The 20,314-nt window shown below is 41.1% G+C and overlaps 1 protein-coding gene and 1 long non-coding RNA gene across 28 annotated transcripts in view; one reads left to right on the top strand and one right to left on the bottom strand.

The window, feature by feature from the left end:
- The window catches only part of ZMIZ1 (zinc finger MIZ-type containing 1), a 346,742-nt gene that overhangs the window by 231,605 nt on the left and 94,823 nt on the right, over positions 1 to 20,314 (top strand). For 9 of the 27 annotated variants that reach the window (XM_065067725.1, XM_065067722.1, XM_065067716.1 and 6 more), the window contains exon 1: positions 19,945 to 20,275. The exons of the other annotated variants lie outside the window; for them this stretch is intronic. The gene's annotated coding sequence lies outside the window, so the exon portion shown is untranslated. Of the gene's footprint in view, positions 1 to 19,944; positions 20,276 to 20,314 lie in introns of those variants that run through there. 27 annotated transcript variants of the gene reach the window in all.
- Positions 14,311 to 19,957, bottom strand: LOC135579779 (uncharacterized). Its single transcript, XR_010473541.1, has 3 exons — positions 19,716 to 19,957; positions 18,832 to 18,860; positions 14,311 to 18,743 (listed from the first exon to the last, which is right to left on the bottom strand). It is a non-coding gene; the product is annotated as an uncharacterized LOC135579779 (long non-coding RNA).

Below are 20,314 nucleotides of genomic sequence, written 5' to 3'. Positions count from 1 at the left end.
CTTTTTTCACAGCCAGCTCTCTGGATTTCCATTCTCAGTTACCCTGGATGCTTCAGGGGACAGCGGGTGGCCGTCAGAGTCACCATGCACTCTCTTGTTTGCATGAGGACTTTGGAATCTTTGTTTGGAAGCATCTCAAATATAAATATTTGAGATTGTATAAAACCAATCCGTTGAAGAGAGAACACAGTCATTTACTGACTACTAGAGAGAATACTTTGAGGAGCAAATCCATTTCCCACTCTTGATTCTTTTCCTTTTACCATCTTTTTGTTTCTGGGGTTGCTGTTAGGGGACAGTTAAGAACAAGTGGTACGACCTGTGTCTCATACTCGCAGAGAGCGAGAGCATGGGGTGTCCTGTGGGCTCCGAGAAACAACGCAAATCTCTTAAGTGCTTGTGGCAGCAACCATGCAAAGTGGACGTGTGTGCAGGGTCTGTGCAGTTTGAAGTACTCCCGCTGTCGCTAAATAACTTTCTCATTCAAAAGGCTAATCGCATGTTCTTGTTAGAGAAGCTGAAGTGGAGTATCTCCAGAAAGCGCTGCTTTCTGACCTTTAAAGCTGTTACCTCCAGGGCAGAGTGAGCGGGATATTTGCCTCTCTATTGACTGTGACATTTCTGTCCTAAAAATAGATCACTACAATCCCTTTCTGGTTCAGACCGGCACCCTCTACGGCTACATAATATTCACTCAGGTCCTGATTTTCAGAGGTTCTGAGTAGCTGGATAGACCAGACAGAATGCAGAAGCCCCCACATTGGGCCAAGAAGGTGGAAAAAAAAAGGAAGGAAAGCACCTCATGGTGTTTTCATTTGCTGTACTACAGAAAATGTTTCCCATGGAAATCTTTAGCTTAATCTGAGTGTGCAGAGATCAGAGACGATTAATCCACTTAGTGGATCCTTCAGCAATGGAAAGTGGCTGCACAAATCTGTGTAAACCAAGGGATCTTTTCTATCACCTTGGTTTACGTAATTAAGAGTTATTATGTTCTTAGCTACAAGCATATGGGTTTATTCTGACCCACAACAAATGCTGTAGCTTAATGGCACTTAGTATTTTAATTATATAAAATAGATACTCATACTGCTTCTATTCTTTGGATGTCCTTTATGTGCTAGATAAACTGTTGATTATATTCAGTTTTTCATTTTTGCACATGCTCTATGTGAAAAAATGAAGCATTTTTATGAATACGTTCTGTTTCCTGCTGGTTTTGATGGCTGTAAAAGGCACTAAGTTTGAATTTACACTGGGCTTGTTGAAAAATGTTAATGAAAAATTTCACAACACATTATATTTATTTATTTTCTAGCCAATGCTGTTAGTCATCCAAGGCCATGCAAATAAACACTTTTTGGCTGTTTAGCCAAGTCTCTGCTGACCTTCGTGTAGCTGAGTTGCTCGTCAGGTACTATGATTAAATGATAACACATGGGAGTTATTGATCATGGGAATACTGAGAATTAATCTTTACAGCAGAAAAACTCTTTTTCAGTGGGGCATTCAGCTTGGGCCAGCTGACTTGGTTCCCTCTCACTAAATCTGTTTGCCTGTCTACATCTTAGATCACAGGCTAAATCATTTGAGATCCTGGTAAGTCTTTCAGTGTTTTTTGAGAGGACTGCACTGGATTTTGATGTTGGGGAAGACATATTTCCCTTCAGTGCCTTGAGAAAGAGCTCGTGCACCAGTTCGGCTTCAAGCAGCACAAAGAGCTGGGTCAGATCCCCTTCCAGGTGCTGAGAAGACCCAGTGGGAAGCAGAAACCGTAACAGTGCAGTTCCTCGGGCAATGTGGAAATGGTATAGGGTTATAGCCATTCCTATAGCTCAGGGCGGTAAACACAAGCGCTTGTGTTGATCTACCAGTCACTTGCGTGGAGGACACTTCTAGTTGAAGATCAAGCACTAACCTTTTCTATTTGCTTGTCATCTTGGAGACCTGTTTGCTCTTCTTCTGGAGATGGAGAGGAGGGAGAAGTCGCTGTGTTACAGAGAGTATGCGATCATCCTTCAAACCCACCTACTGCTTCTAGCCTACAGATCTTTTAGTGCTACAAGAAAGTCATGGAAAGTCTGTAACTTTTGAGCTGAGGAAACGCATTCTTCACATTCATAAGCAATTTCCCACAACAAACGGCAATGGGAACTTCTGGGTTCTTCCGTTGGAAAGAATGATAGTAATTGTTCTGCCATAATGAAGTGGCTAATAGGAGCTCCTTCCCCACAGCCCACTTTTTTCAGGTCAGTGTGGCACATTCCAATTAGCATTTGCTTCAGAGCACAGGAGGAATCCCTCCTGGAGGGGGAGGGCTGTTCTATCACGCTCGAGTGTGCGAGCACTAAGCATTTTGCTTTCTTCAAATACTCCGGTTTCAGAGTAGTTGGGAGGATTCTGGATTTCCCCCCACGCGCTCCAAAAATGCAGCATTCTTTGTTTTTCCACCACAAATGAACTGAAACCCATAATCTCTCTACTGAGCAGAAGTGATTAAAATAGTGTGGAACAGATGGTTTAAAAGCTGCCAAAGATTGAATCTTTTGCTATTTTCTTTCTTGAAACAACTACATTAGTTCCTGAATCAGCTTTGAGTGGGCCATCATAGCTCATAGGAGACAAGAGAGCATACTTGTTTCTCTGTCTTTGGCTGCTCATTAATAGCAATCAATTCATTTAAGATTGGGGTTTTTTTTTACTTTTTAAAAAGATTTATGTATGCTACAAATTGAGTTAATGCATCCTTTTCATGCAGGACAAAAATGGAAGTTTTCTACAGAGCTTTTAGCAATATTTTTTTCTTGGAAAATTTGCTACTTGTGTTTGGGTTTGTTCCCTGGAGAGGAAGACCGTCTTCCACTTACAGTACTCAGAGAATAAAGATACCACAGTACTTTGAGATGTTAGGTGTTTTTGATGCTTGGGATATGTGAGTTTGCAATCTGTAGGCACTGGTTTGTACAGAGAATAATTTTCTAGACAATCCTGTGGTCCAGCGGCCTCTCATGAAGCTGTGTCAGCATCAGGTGTTGCACTCCCTGCTGTTCCGAGGAGCATATGCCTTCCGTCAAACGCTAAAGACCAGGGAACTTGCCAACAGTATGGAGTCTTATCTGCGCCAGCGCATGTTGTGAAACAGCATCTTCCCCTTTTGAGCTACCATTTTTAATTTTAGAGCCGTAGTGTATAGTTTAGATCAAAGGATGATTTTTACTGTCCAGCCAAAGCACATCAGCTTGTGTAAGTGAATGTGTGATGGCAGAACACACCATCCTGGCCTCTGGTCTTTTGCTTCTGCTGTGGAACCACTCAGGTTGTTTTGTAGGTTGCAAATTCTGACAAGTTCTTTTGATTTTCCTAAGTACCAGTAGTTTACTAGTGCTACTTACAGTGTATTTTACATAGCAGTTCTCAGCCCTCAGAATGTAGATCAAAAGATTCAGCATCGTCTTAAGGAACATTTTAGAGATATATTTTGTGGACTTGGAAAAATATTTATTGGTCACTTATAAATTTTGTGAAACCTTGTGATTTTGTTCTTGTTGTAGAAACCTTGCATGAGCTGAGCCATTACCATTTTGTTGCTTTGATTTTAATTAAATTTAAAGCTTTCAAACAGTGAACTTCCTAGAAAAGTAACATTTATTTTTAAATATTTGATAACGCATAAAGTTCCAACTCTCAAATTCAAGTTGGGTAATATAATGCCACTTGTGTATAGGACACTAACAAATGACTTCTGAAAAGGAGAATGGCAAACCCAAGCTGCATTTGTGTTTTCTTTTGAAATGCTCTTCATTTTGTTAAGGTTTGCAGCTTCAAATTGGAATTTTAGAAATTGGGCAACTCTCTGATTTCTGTTTAAGCAAAGCAGTTTTGAAAAATCCAAGTCCCATGGAACGATCACTGGAACTGAATCTGGTGTCCATCTCCCATCATGTTCATGGGAACTGACCTGTTTGACCACCTCCTTTTCTGTTTTCCTCTCCGCTATAGCAGCTACCTATGTAGAAAAAGCCTAGCTGAATACTCTGTTGTCTAGTCACTTCTGTGAAGGAAAGAACTTGGCTTCTGGAAAACATGGCAGGAAACAGGGAGGCAGCCCAGTAGCTCGAGTCTGGGGTTACCACCAGCAATGCTGTTGCAAGTTAGAGACTTGGGGTCTGCAGAGACCGTCCCTGGCCCTTCTCGGTGGAAGATTTTCACTGTTGTAGATACTGCAGGTGTATTCGCTAAACCTGAGTGATTGCAGCACACCTGAGACCCACTAGGACTGAGTAACATGTCATCTTCTAAATATTTACTATGTTTTCCTGTTTTTCTAAGCCTAAAACCAAAAAATCCTAAGGGATTAAAGGCTTGGTACTGAATTGGTTTTTCTTCGCTTTTTTTCTTTTCCCTCAGGGGATGCAGTGTCTCTCGTTGGTCAAACCTTGGTTACGATCAACTAATCTCATGAAGTACCAATTTTTTTCAAAGGCAAGTGAGGGGAGAGGAAGGATTTTGAAGGTTGTCTATTGAAACTTCTGGTTTTGTTTATTTTTTTAAATTCTAAATATGCGGTCTAGGAAGTGACATAATTGCATACACTTTTAATTTCCTCAAGGCTCTGTGTGGTCTTCATCCAGCTTCTCAGATGTTGGCTACAGATGTTTAAAATCGCTTCCTCCCAATTAAACATCTGCTCAGAAGTGACAAAGTGTAAGACCACATATGTCTGAAAGGCCAATATATGCACAAACCATTTTTGTTAGCAGATAAAAAGGAAACTTTTTCCCTCGCCTTGGCTTTTAATGCACAGACGGTGAGAAATTGCTCTGCTTATTGAACTCCATGGGGGAGACTGAGCGCTGGTTTTAAGTACACATTTTAAAATGTGCTGCTGCTTGTTGATCTTCTGTGTAAAACTTTTGGATGTCGCTTGCTCTACTGTCTGAGGGCTATTTGCTGTCTCACTTGGGACCTTCTTAGATCAGAAGTAGTGATGTGAACTCATCTGGTGACTTTACTAGTTAGTTGGAGGGAATATGAAAAAATTGAATGTAAAAAAAAAACCCACTTGGTACAGTATGGCCGTTGTACCAAATGAGGATTACTGTAGACAGTCTCACCCTTTGATGACTCAATGCCGAGTGGTCTTTGCCTGGAATGGCAGCAGAGTAGATGTATACAAGAGGAAAACTGACCCTGAATAAATGGTAATACTGGTAGTATGTCTGGGGGAAAAATGGAGAAAATGGTATTTTTCTTGTTCTGATTGATAGGGGTAGAATATTGAATATTGATCACAAGACGTAGAGGTAATAAAAGATTAAAATAAATGAGTTTCTGAAGATGCCAGAGAAAAATCTTGGTTTTTTTCTCCATAGGGGAGAAACCAACAAAAGCAGGCACAGCCAAAGAAAATTGTTTGCTGATGGAAATTCTGCAATTTAAATTAGAATTAAAACATACATAGCAAATTAACTTGAATTAAAACATGTATGGGGATAGAGTGTATGTTTGTGTGCATGTTGTTAACATGCTGCCACGTTAATAGCATTTTATAGTGTGTTATTTCTTCTGTTACATCTTAGTCTGCAGAAGTGCAAATGGGTTGTAAAAATATGATGTGCTTTGCAGCTTCAGTCCTACTAAGTAACTATATTAAGGATTTTTTTGGGGGGGGAGGGCAGGAACCTCACACTAAATGAGAAACATTCCAAAGTACAGGTAAGGGATAATGCTGCATGGATGCAGGCTACTGATTAAGAGGTTATTAAGCATTAGGTAACAGATGTAAAGTGAAATGTTTTCGAAATTGTAATATTTCCGAAAGCAGAATCCCTAAGTATGAAATTCTCCTGAAACTGTGGACAGTTGCAACATGAACAAAAGATTATCAAACTTTCAAGGTAATTTAGGTTTCAGCAAATTGACCAGGCAACATCTGTTTTAAATCCTTTACCTCTTGATCAAAATAGATTTCAAAGTAGCAGGATTCAAGGTAACAAATGTAGTGATGTGGGCATGCGGGCTAAAGTGTAACCAGTGCGCTGCTTTTGTGCGTGTGGCTGAACAGCTACTGGTGGTAACAAGGTAACCCAGGCCACATTGCAACCCAAACCTTCGGAAAAGGCGACTTCACTGAGTTAACAAAATCTGGAACTCCGTTGTAGTCACATCCTTGATTACAATGTTACATCTTTTTAAAGGAAAAAATATGTTACTCCTGGCCTTCTTAAATGTATAATGTCACCTTTTTAAGCAAGGTATTAAAAACCTTGGTTCTTGCCTTAATCTGATCAGTAGATAGCTACATATATGTTACACCAAATACTGGCTGTAGTCAAAGTACTCTGTGCTCAGAAGGTAACCCAAAGAAGAAAGGGCAGAACTTCTCAAAGAATCTAAGGTGTGATTGTTCTGGTGAGCTGGTGCAGTGTTGCTTGGTTGTGGTGGTGCTGTTACTCACTGGTGCTCTTGAAGACCCTAAGAAACCCTGCACTCAGTTTGAAGGTCTGTCTTTGAAGAACTTGTAACTGAGGTAGACAGGAAAGAGGGCGGAGGAAGGCAAGGGCTGGAGAGGAGGAGGAGGGAACCAAGTTAACCCGTCCAGAGAACTGGGAACTGCTGTCTTCAGTCTCCCAACTGCCTTGATCACACAGGTCTTTTTCTGCTACTGTCATTTTGGAGAGAGGGGGTAAAGAATTTATGGTAGTCATGAGGCTTCTTCTGCATTTGACATCATCTTTTTAAAGGTGGTAAGCCTCCTGTGGCAGTGAACAGTGTTAACTCAATTAGCAGAGCTTTTGGACTAATTGCAGTTTACCACTGTGAGTTCATCTCTGAAAGCTGCCAGAAACCAGATTTAACCAAACATCTCCGTTTAAGGATAGGTTTTCTTGATGAGATGTGGTTCAGGGCAGTGACAGAAGGGAGCCAGCCCTGCCGGAGTGGATTGCGGGCTCTGTACCAGCACCCACCACCACCCTGGGAGCAAGGTGACCTCCCCTCCTGCCTGGGGTGCACCAGCCCCCCTCCTCGCTCTGGTGTTCCCTCCAGTGGGGGCAGCAGCCCAGCAGTGCATTTGCTGTTGTGCACTAGTGTAATTGATTACATTAATGTGTTGAATTACTCCCAAACGGGGCTCAAGTGGCGACACAGTGACTTCTTTCCTTTTTCTCTTCTCTGTTTACTGTCTTGGTAAACATAACCAATTGTATTGGGGGTTGGGTACTGGTTTCCTTTCATAAGTTTTTGGGCAAAAGTGCTTTCTTTTCTATGCCTCTGGTTTGGTTTGTTTTTTTTGGGGGTTTTTTGTTCATTTTCTTTTGTTTTGATTTACAGACACAGAATGGGAAGTGTTCTGGGTTACTTGGGAGAATTAGGTCTGATTTTCAGGAATTCCCAGTGTGGCTTCCTCCCCAAAGCACAACTCAGTCTGGAAAGCTTTTCCTTCCCCATGCTGCTGCCTCCCAGCTCTGCAGAGGCAGCGGTGGCTGCTCCTTCCAAGGGCACCACATGCTGCTCTGGCAGCTAAATGCAAGAGTTAAAAAGAATGTATGGATTTTCCTTCAGACACGCAGTCTGTGTTTGAGCTTACCTGCTAGCTTTCATTACAGTTGATTGACACAGTCATCCTCAATAATGTTAACCACAGTACAGAAGCGTTGTTTTCGCGCTCCTTTTTTTCTTACCTTCGCATTCCTCTGCCTGCAAAATGACTACCCTCAAAGAGCTTTGTTGCTTAAGTATCAGCTCTTTCATATGATGTAATTATTTGGAGAATGTTTTCATGTTTATGACAAAATCAGATATCTCAGTCAATACTTTGTCTGAAAGTAACATAAATATTTTATAAGAATAATGTAAATTATGTCCCACATTTTAGTAGGTTTAGGGTTATTGCTTGCCTTCCTGTGGTGTTCTGTAGGGATTCATGCCTTTTTTTTTTCTTGCTGAATGTCCATAAATCTTTCTTGCTGTTATATGAAGCAGTGTCAAAGGTTTAAGAATTTAGTTGCATTTTTAAAGCTAAAAGTTAACAAACAGTACTGATATTTCTGTTATTATAATGTTCTAATCCTCCTTGGGTCTGTGGGCAGTAGTATAACTCCCATGACTAGTCGTAGGAATATCAATTACATTTGACCCATACATCTTCAACCTAGCTAATGTTACTGTGGCAGTGGTAATACATAAGATAAAACAAAATGTTGATTCGATCAGTCTTGGGTTTTTTTGCTCATCCTAAATTGATGGTATTTGCATGCTTACTCTCAGAGTATAGAAAGTACTCGTGTGGGCTTTCTTCTTTTGTTTTTAAGTAACCCAAATTTAAAGGCATTTTATTTTTTTCCTGATTGATCTGTTACGTTCTTTTGGAAACTCTATTACTTGGTAACGTAAGTTGCAACAGAGAAAACAAAAATGTGTGTATGTGTTGGGTTTTTTTCTCATACGGAGGCCAGTGTAGAGAGCACAGGTTAATAGAGGTGAACTGGGTTATAAGCGTTATCATATATGTTTTCCTCTGGAAGCCGATAAAAAAATTGAAGCAAGAGTCATCACCTACTCCCACCTTTCCTAAAATCTTTTCTGTAGAGGAATTGCTACCAAAAATGAGGAAAGAACCTGAAGTAAATCCTTGTTGCTTGCATGGAGAACCCAAGCAAAAGTCTGTTCTCCTCATGTGGAAGAAGAAAATTGTGCTGTGGACTTGAAATAGTTTTCTTATAGTGTACGGGGAGATGGTTTGCACTCACTGCCATGTGTCTGGCATGGGACTAGGAGCACAGAAGTGATGTAATCAGGGTTATTGGTACACTAGGATTCTCTCTCTCCCATCCTTCCCTGACCAGCAATGTAAAAAATAAGTGAGGAAACGACTTTTTATTTCCCTCCATCTTTCTCCGACTTACTCCCCAGACAGTGAGAAGATTTCGAAGAGCATTAGAAAACAAGTCTTCTCATCTTGCTGAAGCTAAGCAATGAAGCTATTGAGAGCGGTATTGAACAGTGCTCATTAACTTTCCCGGTTTTGTAAAGCTGCCTTCCTTTTCCCCGTCTCTGATTTTGATAATAGGAGTTTATGGCAGACCCCTCTGATTCCAATCTGGTCGAAGTGAGGAGACTTCGTTCACTGAACTTCACTCCTTCACCTGAGATAAGAGCTACTATTAAATCCCAGAAAGAGATGGCAGATTACAATGGAGATAGTACTAGAATGTAAACCCTAATTTTGTCAGGGCTATAAATATTAAAATTATAGGCCTTCATCCAGAAGAACGTCTTCAAAGAAGGTAATGATGATTCAAAGCAAGAGAGAGGCAATTTGAAGGGGACATCCTATGCATGAGAAAACAGGAATGGTTTGATGAGATATGAGGCACTGTAGGATCTTTGTTGTTCCTTCTTGGAAGTACCTGCCTCCTGAAGGTTTAGCATATCTAATCCCTTATCACAGAAATCTTAAAGCTTAAGGCAGTTTCTTTTTTCCATTGACATATATTTCTGTAAATATGTCTGCTGTTCCCTTTCCCAAAGTAAAAAGATGTGTAACTTTTGTAACTTTATTCCTCCTACCTTTGGTAATAGCAATTTGCTTTGAATCTACTATTTTTTCGTTGCAAATATGAAAGTACATTACATCTTTTTAAGAAAGATTTTGACATGAGTCATTTTAAAGACTTGACAGTGTTTTCCAGGCAGCAGTTCCCTAGGCCAAGATAAGTGGCCTGCAGAGTAACACTAACGTGTATTAAGCCTCATTTAAGTAGCCTGCCAGTTGATGAATAAAGGTGCAGTAGTCAGTAAATAGTTTGGAGAGCTGATAAGTGACTGTTTGGCCAAAAGTTAAGAGCTGTGGTGACACAGGCCACAGTTCCCAAAGCAGGCAAATGACCTGCGGCTCCTCAGTTCTTGGATGCTCAACTGGAAATATGTTGAAGATGCTTAACTTTTAGCTGCAAGAGATTTAACACTTTTAGAAAATCAGGCCAAATTATGCTTTCTCAAGTCAAAGTATCCAAAATTTTAATTTCTTTTGAGTGTCTTCTCCAGATTGTACTTTCTTATTTAAGTCAGTCTCAATACACCTGAGGGGAGATCCTTCAGTGTGCATTCTCTAAGTACTTTAAGTGTGCATTCTCTAAGTACTTTAAGTGTGCATTCTCTAAGTACTTTAAATGTGCATTCTCTAAGTACTTTAAGAAATTAAAATAAATTAAGTGATTAGAAATACTTATCTGGTTAAGCTTCCAAAGTATGTGTTCAGCTCTAATGTTCACTTACCAGTGGGTTTAAATATGAGACAAAAATCAAAACTGCGTTTACCACTTAAGGGAACATGCAAAATTCTTCTGTTTTTACTGTGAAGGCTTCATTAAAAATAGGTCACTATTAAACCTCCCATCCAGAAGCTTTTGTCTTGAACTGTTCAGTTCTCCATGGTCAATCTTTTGGCTGTGGACAATCAGCCCACCAGGGTAATATGTTGTACATAGTGGATAGAAAGACTAATCTGATGCATATTGATTAAAAAAGAAGGCAGTTCCTGTCATTCACAGTGGGAGGATTCTTGACTTGGTCAAGCTATTTCAAGGTGTCTCTTATGCTCACCTTTCTGGTGCCTGTCCATCATTAAAGCACTACTTCTGTGAAACTCTCAAAGCAATTTTGCAAGAGAGAAGTGTGAAATAGTGTTAAATACTGATGAATAGTTTCCAGGTTATGGAAATGTATATTTTCATAGCTATATTATTGCCGCATATTCTAACAGAATGTAAATTATTTAACAGATGGTTAAATTATTAAAAAAATCTTGAAGTGTGAACTTCAGTATTTCTCTGTATTCACTTATAGGAAAAATGTGGTTTGGGGGTTAGAGTGGAGGCTGAAACCCCTAATAAGCTCCTCTGTTGTTTCATGAATGCAGAAATTCACTACATGAAAGAATAGAAACTTCTAAGGTCTTTTGTCGAATTCCCTGTGTAGGATTGTTCCGTATGTTAGATTTCCTGTGGCTGTCCATGGTATACTTTTAATCACATCAAGGAGTGGGGGTGATTTTCAGTAGTCATAATACACATCATTTCAGAGAAAACATTGATAATATTTTACGTTCTAATTTTGTCTCCTGAATTGTCTAGTTATTGGAAACTTTGCAATAGCTACAGTTGTTGGAAATACACCGTTCTTTTATTTGATCACTGCGCTGAGAATTAAGGGCTATTTTAGATGATAGTCAGTTTCCTCGAAAGATGTTGTATATAGTGAAGTTCTGAAAAGCCTCTTTAACTTTGCATTTATATAAAAAGGAGCAGGTCCATGTGGCAATTGGTGATTCTTCTCAGGCAAACAGAAGCTTTTACTGAGAGGAGTTTCTGAAGGGAAGGGTGGTAGTTCAGTAGAGAAGTAGCACAGTGCAGTAGACCCTGAGGCTGCGGCATTCAGAAATAAGATAGCAGTGAGGTGCCCGAGCTCATTATCCCTGCCAAAAAGAATGGTTTACAGTCCCTGGGGTAATGGTATGGTAATAGTCCTGCGTGGCTTTTGGGACTGAAGTCACTGTCACAGTACAGGACAGCCTTGCTACATGGGACCATCTCAACAGCTCCTGGCTCTTTTTGGTTCACGTCATCACGAGGTGTAGACTCACTCTTAATCTCAAAGTAGACTAGATCTGTGATAGAAATCCTCTAGTAAAATAAGGTGTCAGAAGCCCTCTTTTCATGAGAACTCAGAATCCCCTGATTATAAATTTGATTTCATTGGGGAGCCAATAAAGGCAATATAAGACACAGCGTCTTGCCAGTGTGAACTGTGTCTAGGCTGGGTAGGAGCTGCCAGTCTAGCTCTCTTCTGTGGTTGTACTGCTGAATGTGTCTTGGAGCAGAGTAGGTCTGAAAGACTTCCAGCCTCCCTTAAAAAAATGAATGTATTGCTTTGAACAGAAATATATGGAATTAAGATGGTAAAAAGAAAAATGGTATATGTGACTGTAGCTTTTTGGTGGACATTTATTGATGATATCAGACTGAGAGATACTTCCATGTTGTGTGGCAATAATACGTTTTGGTATCTTCATGTTCTACTGTTCTCAGCTTCTTTAACCATACTTCAAAATTAATCACGGTTTAAGAAGGATTAAAAGCTCTTCATGAATCCCTCTATATCTGTGTATAGATACATGGTTATCTATAGTGCTTGCCCTTGTATTTTGTTCTGAGCTGTTGCATTTTAATTATTTTATTTGAGAAGATGCAATTGTGCTATCTGTGTAAGGAAGGTGCTTCTTAAATCTACGTAATAGGTGCTGAAGGGTTAAAAATCTGAAGTCCTATTAATGTAGGGAAATGCTGACACAAGTTCTTCAGTCCTTTTCCTGACAGAACACCCATCTTTAATTTGCTCATCTCTTTACCCATATAACATTGTACATCTGTCCTTGAAAACAGCTCTTGCAGCATGAGCGTAGCCAGTGGAGTCAATTTAGCAAAGGTTGCTGTCTGTGTCCTAGCAATGCAGGCAGACAGCCTGGAGCTACGGCTTATAATCAGCTAAACAGGTATATGAATAATTACTAAAGATAGAAGCCTGTGTTAATTGCTGCTTTTAATCTTGTTCTCATGAATGGTTACAGAACTATTCTCCCGTGCCCACCCCCCGCCCCCAGCAACAACATATCAAAATGAGTATTTTTCTCAGATTTTAAGTAATCTAGTGGATTTTGGAACACTTTCAGTTCTAAGAAGATCCTGGCTAATATTTAAGCATGCACATACTCCCTTAGAGTCCTTTATACCCACTTTAAAGCTTTGTTCCACTGCCAGCATGATGGAAGGAAACATGACAGAAAAAGCAAGAGGCCTGAAGTGTATGGAGCTGACTGAGAGCGGAGTTTCCCAGTTTCTGAAAGCAAAAACTGATTATTAAGCTGTTGTTTCTCTTAAAATGATTGTCTATCAAAATGTTCCCTTCACAAATCTGAGCAAACTCGCTTTCTTTTCAGACCATTTCCTTTCTTCTGCAATGACTGCATACTTGATTATCAAAATGGACAAAACATTAAAGATCCCCCTAGTTCTGTCCAGTTGCTAATGCAGTAATCCTCCTCAATAAGTGGGAAAAATTAAGGAATGCTCTTAGAGATTGATTAGTGTATGGGGAGAAGAGTGACAGTGGCTGCATTTGGTCTTCACCAAGAACATTTTGCCTTATTAGGCTACTTTGCAAGCTAAACGCTACTTTATCTCACAGTCCGCTAAAAATAACTCTGTATGGCTTTCTGGCAGATTGATACAAAAAGTGTATGATGATGGTACATGGATTTGTTTAAATACAAGCTAGAAGCATGAGCTGGCCTCCAAATGATGAATGTCTTTGTATTCCAGAATGGAAGCGTTCCAAGACAGTGATGCATAGCCACCAATTTGTAACTTTTCTTTAATTTGTAACTTTGGACTTTTATCTATTTGTTTATTTATGTAACCTCTCATATGTTAGATATGGCATCATTAAACATCTATATGCATTTTGTTGGTTTTCTAGACTCCACAGTTGTCTCGGAGGAAGTGACATTCAGTGTTGTTTTAATAGGATTTTTTTAATTAAAAAAAAAAAAATACACTGCATCTCAGCTCTCTCATTTGAATGCTCTCACAGTTCACTCAGCATAGAAAAAGGGCTCCATCATTAACTTTCCTCTGCATAGAGTGTCAGTACTGTGGCAAAAGAAGAACACAACTCTCTATGTCGTCTTTTATTCCATTGCATCTCACTCAGGACGTTTCTATGACATATTCCCTCTAACTACTGATACCTTCCATATTTTAGTGGATTGGTTTTTAAAAGTAATAGAGAAAAAATGATATAAGCCGTTGCAGGGACCCTGCTGGGCAAGAGAGGTGGCGGCTGGAGATGAACACTGGTCTAAACTAGAAGGGAAAATTAAAGGAAAAGAGTTACGAGGGTTGAGTGTTTTCATGGAGGGACTATACTTCTGAGATCCTAGGGAGGAATATTCTCATATTTTATATTTCTGGAAAATATTGCTAACAGTCAAAACAGCACAGACGGGATTGACAATGCCAAAAAAATTCCAGGAGTGCTATCAGGGCTTCTACGTTACAAGCTTCAGTTTCATTTACTCTTTTGCGTCCCTTTATTCCTACAGAGTCTCTCAAGCCACTGTTCCGCTAGTTCTCTGCCTTCTTTCAGTGGGAGCTGATTAGGTTGCTGTCTTCAGAGCTGCCTCCTTATCCCCTGGAACAGTTGAGCCAGGGAGAGAGGAAGCTTAGCGGTAATTAACCCACAGCTTGTCAGAGGTGAGGCCTCAGCTACAAAGTATTATAAAAACAAATATTTTGACTGAGGATATAATCTTGAGCATTTCAAAAAGCAGCAGAAAAACATGTTTTATTAAAGTGCACAGTAAAACTTTCTTAGAGATAGTAATCCTCATTGCATTTGAAAGTCTTGCTTCATATATAACAGGGTTTTCAGTCCTTTGCAGAACATATGAATTCTAAAAGATTAGTTTGAAATCTCAAGAAACAGTTGATCAGATATTCTCCCAATGCATTAACAGGCTTAAAATATCTCCACTATATGAGGAAAATTGGGCAGTTTGCAAGACATGGCATAAAAAAATTTAATCAGGAGTTAGCAAAAAATATGGATGTTTTAGAAATCCATTTGATCATGCTGAAAAAATGGATTCAGTATGGAAAGAGCTTCAGGTAATTTCTATTTCTGATTTGCTAGAAGAGATATCCTGAACTCTAGCCCAGGTGCCAAAAGAGGCTCTAGAAGTGCAGATGAGCACTGAAGACATTTGTGCCACACTCAAGTTTACCAAGGAGTTTGAATGGAAGTGTTTAATAGTTAAGACCTGTCTAAACTTTGGAAAATCAATACAGCTCCCATGTCATGAAAAGCAGTTTTAAAAACATTCATTAGTATTTGTAGCAAAATAGATAAGGTAAAAGAAGGGCAGAGCATCACAGGTGGGGTGTGTTCCATCTGTCTCTAGAATTGCCTGATGGACAAGTTGGGGTGGGAGGGGACAGCTCTTCTACAGGTGGAACAGTGCTGGAGGCAACTCTGAACTGGTGCCCTCATTGTACAGTGATTGTTTGTTTTGTTTTGTTTTTTGTTTGTTTTTTTTTGTTGTTGTTCTGTAAAGCCTCTATTCTGACTGTCATCCCATATTACAGATGTGATTTTTCCTTAGTGTACTTCATTCTTTATTTCTGCATGGTTTGGTTATTTTTGCTTCTCAGTTTTCTGTAAAAGAATAGCTGCGAATAAAACCAGAGGTATGGACATGATGAATGTGGCTTCACTGTGTAATTATGGAGGGGGGCATATTTTGTTGTAATTTTATAGATGTTGGTTTGTTTGTTTTCCTTTACGTGGTAAAGGGAAAGGAGAAAGGAAATGAAAAAGGAAAGGGAGAGAAGAGGAGAGGAAGTAGAGATTAGAAAATTGCCACATTGCATCTAACTAGACTGATTTAAGGCTATGGCAATTGACAGAGGTGTTTTTCATTTCAGTGCCTACAAGTCTGTCCTGAGCCTCTACATAGGTTTGAAGGAACAATTTTTCATAATCAGGTAGCAGGAACACGAGCATTTCTGTGGTCTTCAAAGATAAATAGGGTGTAAGTCTCTTTCAGAAGGTTTTGACCCAATTGTTGTGCGCATCCAAAAGAGCATTGGATGTTCCCAGGTGTGTAGTCGAGATCAGAGGGTCTGTCAAAACATTGAGCTACCAAGGGCATGTGTGATCAGGGGTCATGGGCAGCAGGAGAAAAGGAAATGCTGTGGTATTACATTTTGTAACTTTCCTACCTTTGTTTTATAAACCTTGACAAAAAACAGGACCCAAGGGTAAGTACTTTAGTCATAGTGATCTCTGCTGTGTAGTAATCTTTGACTTAAACGACACAAAACTAAACCACATAGAAGAGTCTTTTTTACTGTGCTTTTTTACACTGGATTTTCCTCTCACACCTCTCTCTGGATGGAGTTGGTTTGATTCTCAGAAAATGAGTTATGCATGGAAGACACTTGATGCAGAGTCAAAGGATTTTTTTTCCCAAGTACATGGTTGGTTTCTGACTGGGAGACAGCCCTGTGATTTATAACAGTTTCAGCTGACTCAACCTACTGTGAAACATTAGGAAAAATCCACAAGGCCACCGATCCATGTATTTTGTGTATCTCTGCTAGGTAATTGTAAGCCTTCTAAAGGGTTTTTTGAATCCTTTGAATCAATAGTAAAATATATACATATCCAGGGAAGTAATTCTTGGGCAAATAACCTGCTCTAGACAAATGTTGTAAGGAAATACCCTGCTGTGTTCAGCAGTGCAGCAAAACTCTGGTGAATAAAGATTGGTCCCCAAGATACACCTTTAAATCTTTGGTCACAGAAAATTTGCATTGCTAAAGGGTTATGACTCAATGGGCAGTAACTGGTATTACAGCTACTTGAAGAGAATTTCCTTACCCGTTATGTTTTCTTTCTCTAAACAACCTCTCTGCTCTGTGCACCTCTCATAATGAAATTACAGTAGAACATGATGATGTCCCCCTCTTGTACAGTCTACTTGACACTGAAGCGTCCAAATGGGGGATTTGATCTCCACCTCTCTGCAGCCTTTCCTCCTTTTCCTCTTGGTGGCCTGTGTCTTTATTACAGGTGTCAATGTATTTGGTTCATTTTTGTAACACCACAAAAGAGGAGCAGGGAGGGAGAGAAACAAGAATCACACCCAAAGGTTACCTCCCTTGAACCTAGTTGAAGATAAGCATTGTGCCATTTATGTTGAGCAATCGAAGGCACCTGAACATACAAATCTGTCTACATCATTATCACCATAAAAATCAGTGTTCCATGGGCATGGAAGTCTGTTGCGCCATCATGTCCTAAGGATGGACTGGTGACTTTTGAAAAATACACTGCTTGAGAGAGAAGCATCTTGGCATGGAGAGCAATGAGCAGTACCATATGGATGTGCTGGTGGTGATTTAATTTCTGTGCCAGGTGGTGACTGACAGGATTGAGATTTGGGAGGATTCTGATCAGTAATATTGCTTGGCATTGGCAGCAGATGTTAAACGGACAAACGCTGCCTCCTGTTTCAAGGTAAATGGGACTTTGAAAATCTTTCAACTCCTTAATCAGCTAGAGGTGGCCCAAACAAGCATCTCCTCTTTCCCCCCCCGTAGGACTGAGCGATGCCCCAGCCCCCAAGCACGGCCAAAGAGCTGCTCCCCACCCCTCATTTAAAAGGTGCTTCCCAGTACGGACCCGCTTCTCCCAGGGGTAGATGCCTCAGCGAGTCTTGCTAATAGTGATCACTGCCTGAGATAACCTTCCCTGTGATGTAATTTGACATACTGCTGTCAGTGGGGCTTAAACATTGTAATCTGTAAAAATGATTGGGAATTTGCCCTAGAGAAAAAACTGTTATGATTAATTTCTACAAATGATAAACCACTCCTCCTTCAAAATACTACATGCTATGAAGTGTGATTTAATCCATTTAACTACAGAGCCTGATGCTTCTGACAACTGTGACTCAAATGTCATCACAGAAAGTGATATTTCAAGTGGCAGGATGGGATTAGAAACCTGCTGAAGATTTGTCAAAGGAGAAGTAAGTACATAATTTTTAGATAAGTGATTTGTCTACTCTAAACCACTTCCGCTGAAAAGACAGGCAGCTTAAAAGAGAAACTTACACTGTTACACTAGCAAGAGCATTTAATTGCAGAGGGAGGAAAAAGGCAATCCTCCTGATGGTAGTTAGGCAGGAAAACATAAGATACTGGGAAACATGAGTTTTCTATACAGAAGTAATAAAATTATTTTTCCCTTAGAAAATAAGATTTAATCGAGGCTTGTATGAGGAAGGAGTCAATCTCAATGTTTGGGACCTCGCAACTGCCTGATACGTTCTTGTTGCTGCTTGGTGCGTTTTTTTCTAAATACGAAATAAGACAATGATAGTTTACAGACTGTGTGAAAATTTTGAAAATGCAATAAAACCTGAAACAAGCACAGAAATCTACATTCTGTATCTGTCTAGAGTTTATGTAGAGTTATAGTCAATTATAAATTTCATTCACACCCACCAAAATCTGAACTCGGTACAGTCACATTAGTAGGGAATTTGGTCCTTGTTTGGGATTGCCAACATACTTCTGTTATTGCTTTGCCAGTCCTCCGAAACTCATGCTTGCCATTATCTATTCCGCTAGGCTAGCTGTATAATTTACAGCTTCTTAAAGCATCTGCCCACTCCAAAAGAGAAAAAAAAAAAAACAGTTGTGTGAGGTTCTGTACTTTTGTGTCACTGAATCTCAAAATTTGATCAACTGCAATGGAAACTACATTTTGTGGAGGAGCATGTTCTCAGTGTCCGAGGTCCTGGCTGAAGGCTTGCCCATGCTGTACAGACTATGTGTTGTGAATACCAGCCCAGCGCTGGGTTTTGTACCACCTGTAGCAGCCGTGTTATAAGAATTCTTCCTTTGGTCAGGCTTGTGCAGCTCTGAGACTGCAGGATTACAGGATGTCAGGGATTGGAAGAGACTTAGAAAGATCATCCAGTCCAATCCCCCTGCTGGAGCAGGAACACCCAGATGAGGTTACACAGGGAGGTGTCCAGGTGAGTTTTGAATGTCTGCAGAGAAGGAGACTCCACAACCTCCCTGGGCAGCGGGTTTGGTTTGCAGTGCTGGTGGCTGAGGAGAGAAAGCAATAACCCTGTCTGACAGGCTGACCTTGAGCTCGCGCTTCAGGAGTGGAAAGTTAGGCGAAAAGCACGCGTACCTTTTGCTTGTTTGAAGTGGATGGATTCCCTGGGGAAAAAAAAATGAACATGAAACCTGACAATGCTTTTTTGTGGAATCATTTTTCAGAGAAGAGCTGCTCTTTGATATCTGTGATAGTTTGCTGCTCCAATCTGTCATGTTGCAGACTCTCTCTGTTAAGGTGTTTATGAATCACGGTTAAGTGACTGTAAGTGTCTGCAAGGGAAGCTGAGGCCTTTTTTTTTGATGAAAGGAATTTTGCTGGAGAGCCGGTATTTTTTAATTTGTTTTGTTGTTGGTTGGTTTGGTTTTGGGCTGGAACCTGCCGGCTGGCTTCCCTGCAGCAGGGCCGGGTGCGCCTTTAAGAGCCGCGGCGCCTTTGTGCAGGGTGTGCGGGAAGGAAGCGGCTCGGCACCGCAGGAGCCTGCAGGAAAAGGCTGGTGCTCGCCTGCCCGCAGCTTCAACTGACAGTTTTCCTTCTGAGAGGGAGCAAAAAAATTGTCACATCAGCTTCCTGTTTTGTTTGGGTTTTTTTCCTCCTTTGGCGCTGTCCACCAAAGCTGCGTTGTGGCACAGTTTGGTGGGTGACACTTGTTCAGAACTCTCTCATGGGCAGTGCTGAACTCGGAGTGGCGTGGGAAAAGGTGTTGCTGTCAGGGGCAATGGGCGGCCGGCAGAGGTGAAGATCCGAACTCTTAGAAAACCCCAAACAACCCAAGCAAGGCCGTCCCGCTGGCGACATTGATCCCAGCCGGCAACCCACCGTCCCCCGCCTTGCGTGCCTCAGTTTCCCCTCGGCAGCGGTGGAACGCCGTGTGTCGCCGCGCCCGCGGCACCACGGACAGAACCGGCCCGCAGGGACCTCCCCCGGTCCCGGCCCGGCCCGCCGGACCCCGCCGGTACCTCCTGCCCCTTGCGGGGCGGCGGCCGGTCCGGAAGGAAAGTCCCGGCCGCGGGGCCGCCCGCCCCGGGATCTGCTCCGCCGGCGAAGCTGCCCTGGACGCTAATTAGCATGACTAGTTTGATGGATTTAGTCAACAGCATTCAGCAAACAGGGAGGGGGGGAAACAAGTGTGTAAGGTTTCCCAAATCTAAAGACTTTTCAGCCCCGGTGCTCTTAATGGTTTGTTACGCGGACACGAACTAGTGTTGCTTCCAATTAATTGATCGAGGGGATTTATTTTAGTATTTTGGCTGGATGCCAGGGACAGAGGCTTTGTCCTGGCGTTTTAAGCACCACCCCTCCTTGCAAGTTTGAAATGTGAGCTGCCTGGGTGGTTTTTTTTTTCCTCCTCTCTTTCTCTCTCTCTCTCTCTCTCTTCCTTCTGGCAAAGTGGCTGCGTGTGTGTGTGCGTGTGCGTGCATGAGTATGAGAGGAGGAGGGAGAGGTGTAACGGGAAAGCCAGAGATGGATCACTAGAGACAGAAAAGAAAGCCATCCATATCAGTAACATGCAGCTGAGGTGAGATTTTTCTGAGTGTTTGATTTCCTTAAAACCCTT

Source organism: Columba livia, chromosome 6, assembly GCF_036013475.1.
Source record: "Columba livia isolate bColLiv1 breed racing homer chromosome 6, bColLiv1.pat.W.v2, whole genome shotgun sequence".
NCBI lineage: Eukaryota > Metazoa > Chordata > Aves > Columbiformes > Columbidae > Columba > Columba livia.
This window is presented reverse-complemented; position numbering and strand designations above follow the sequence as displayed.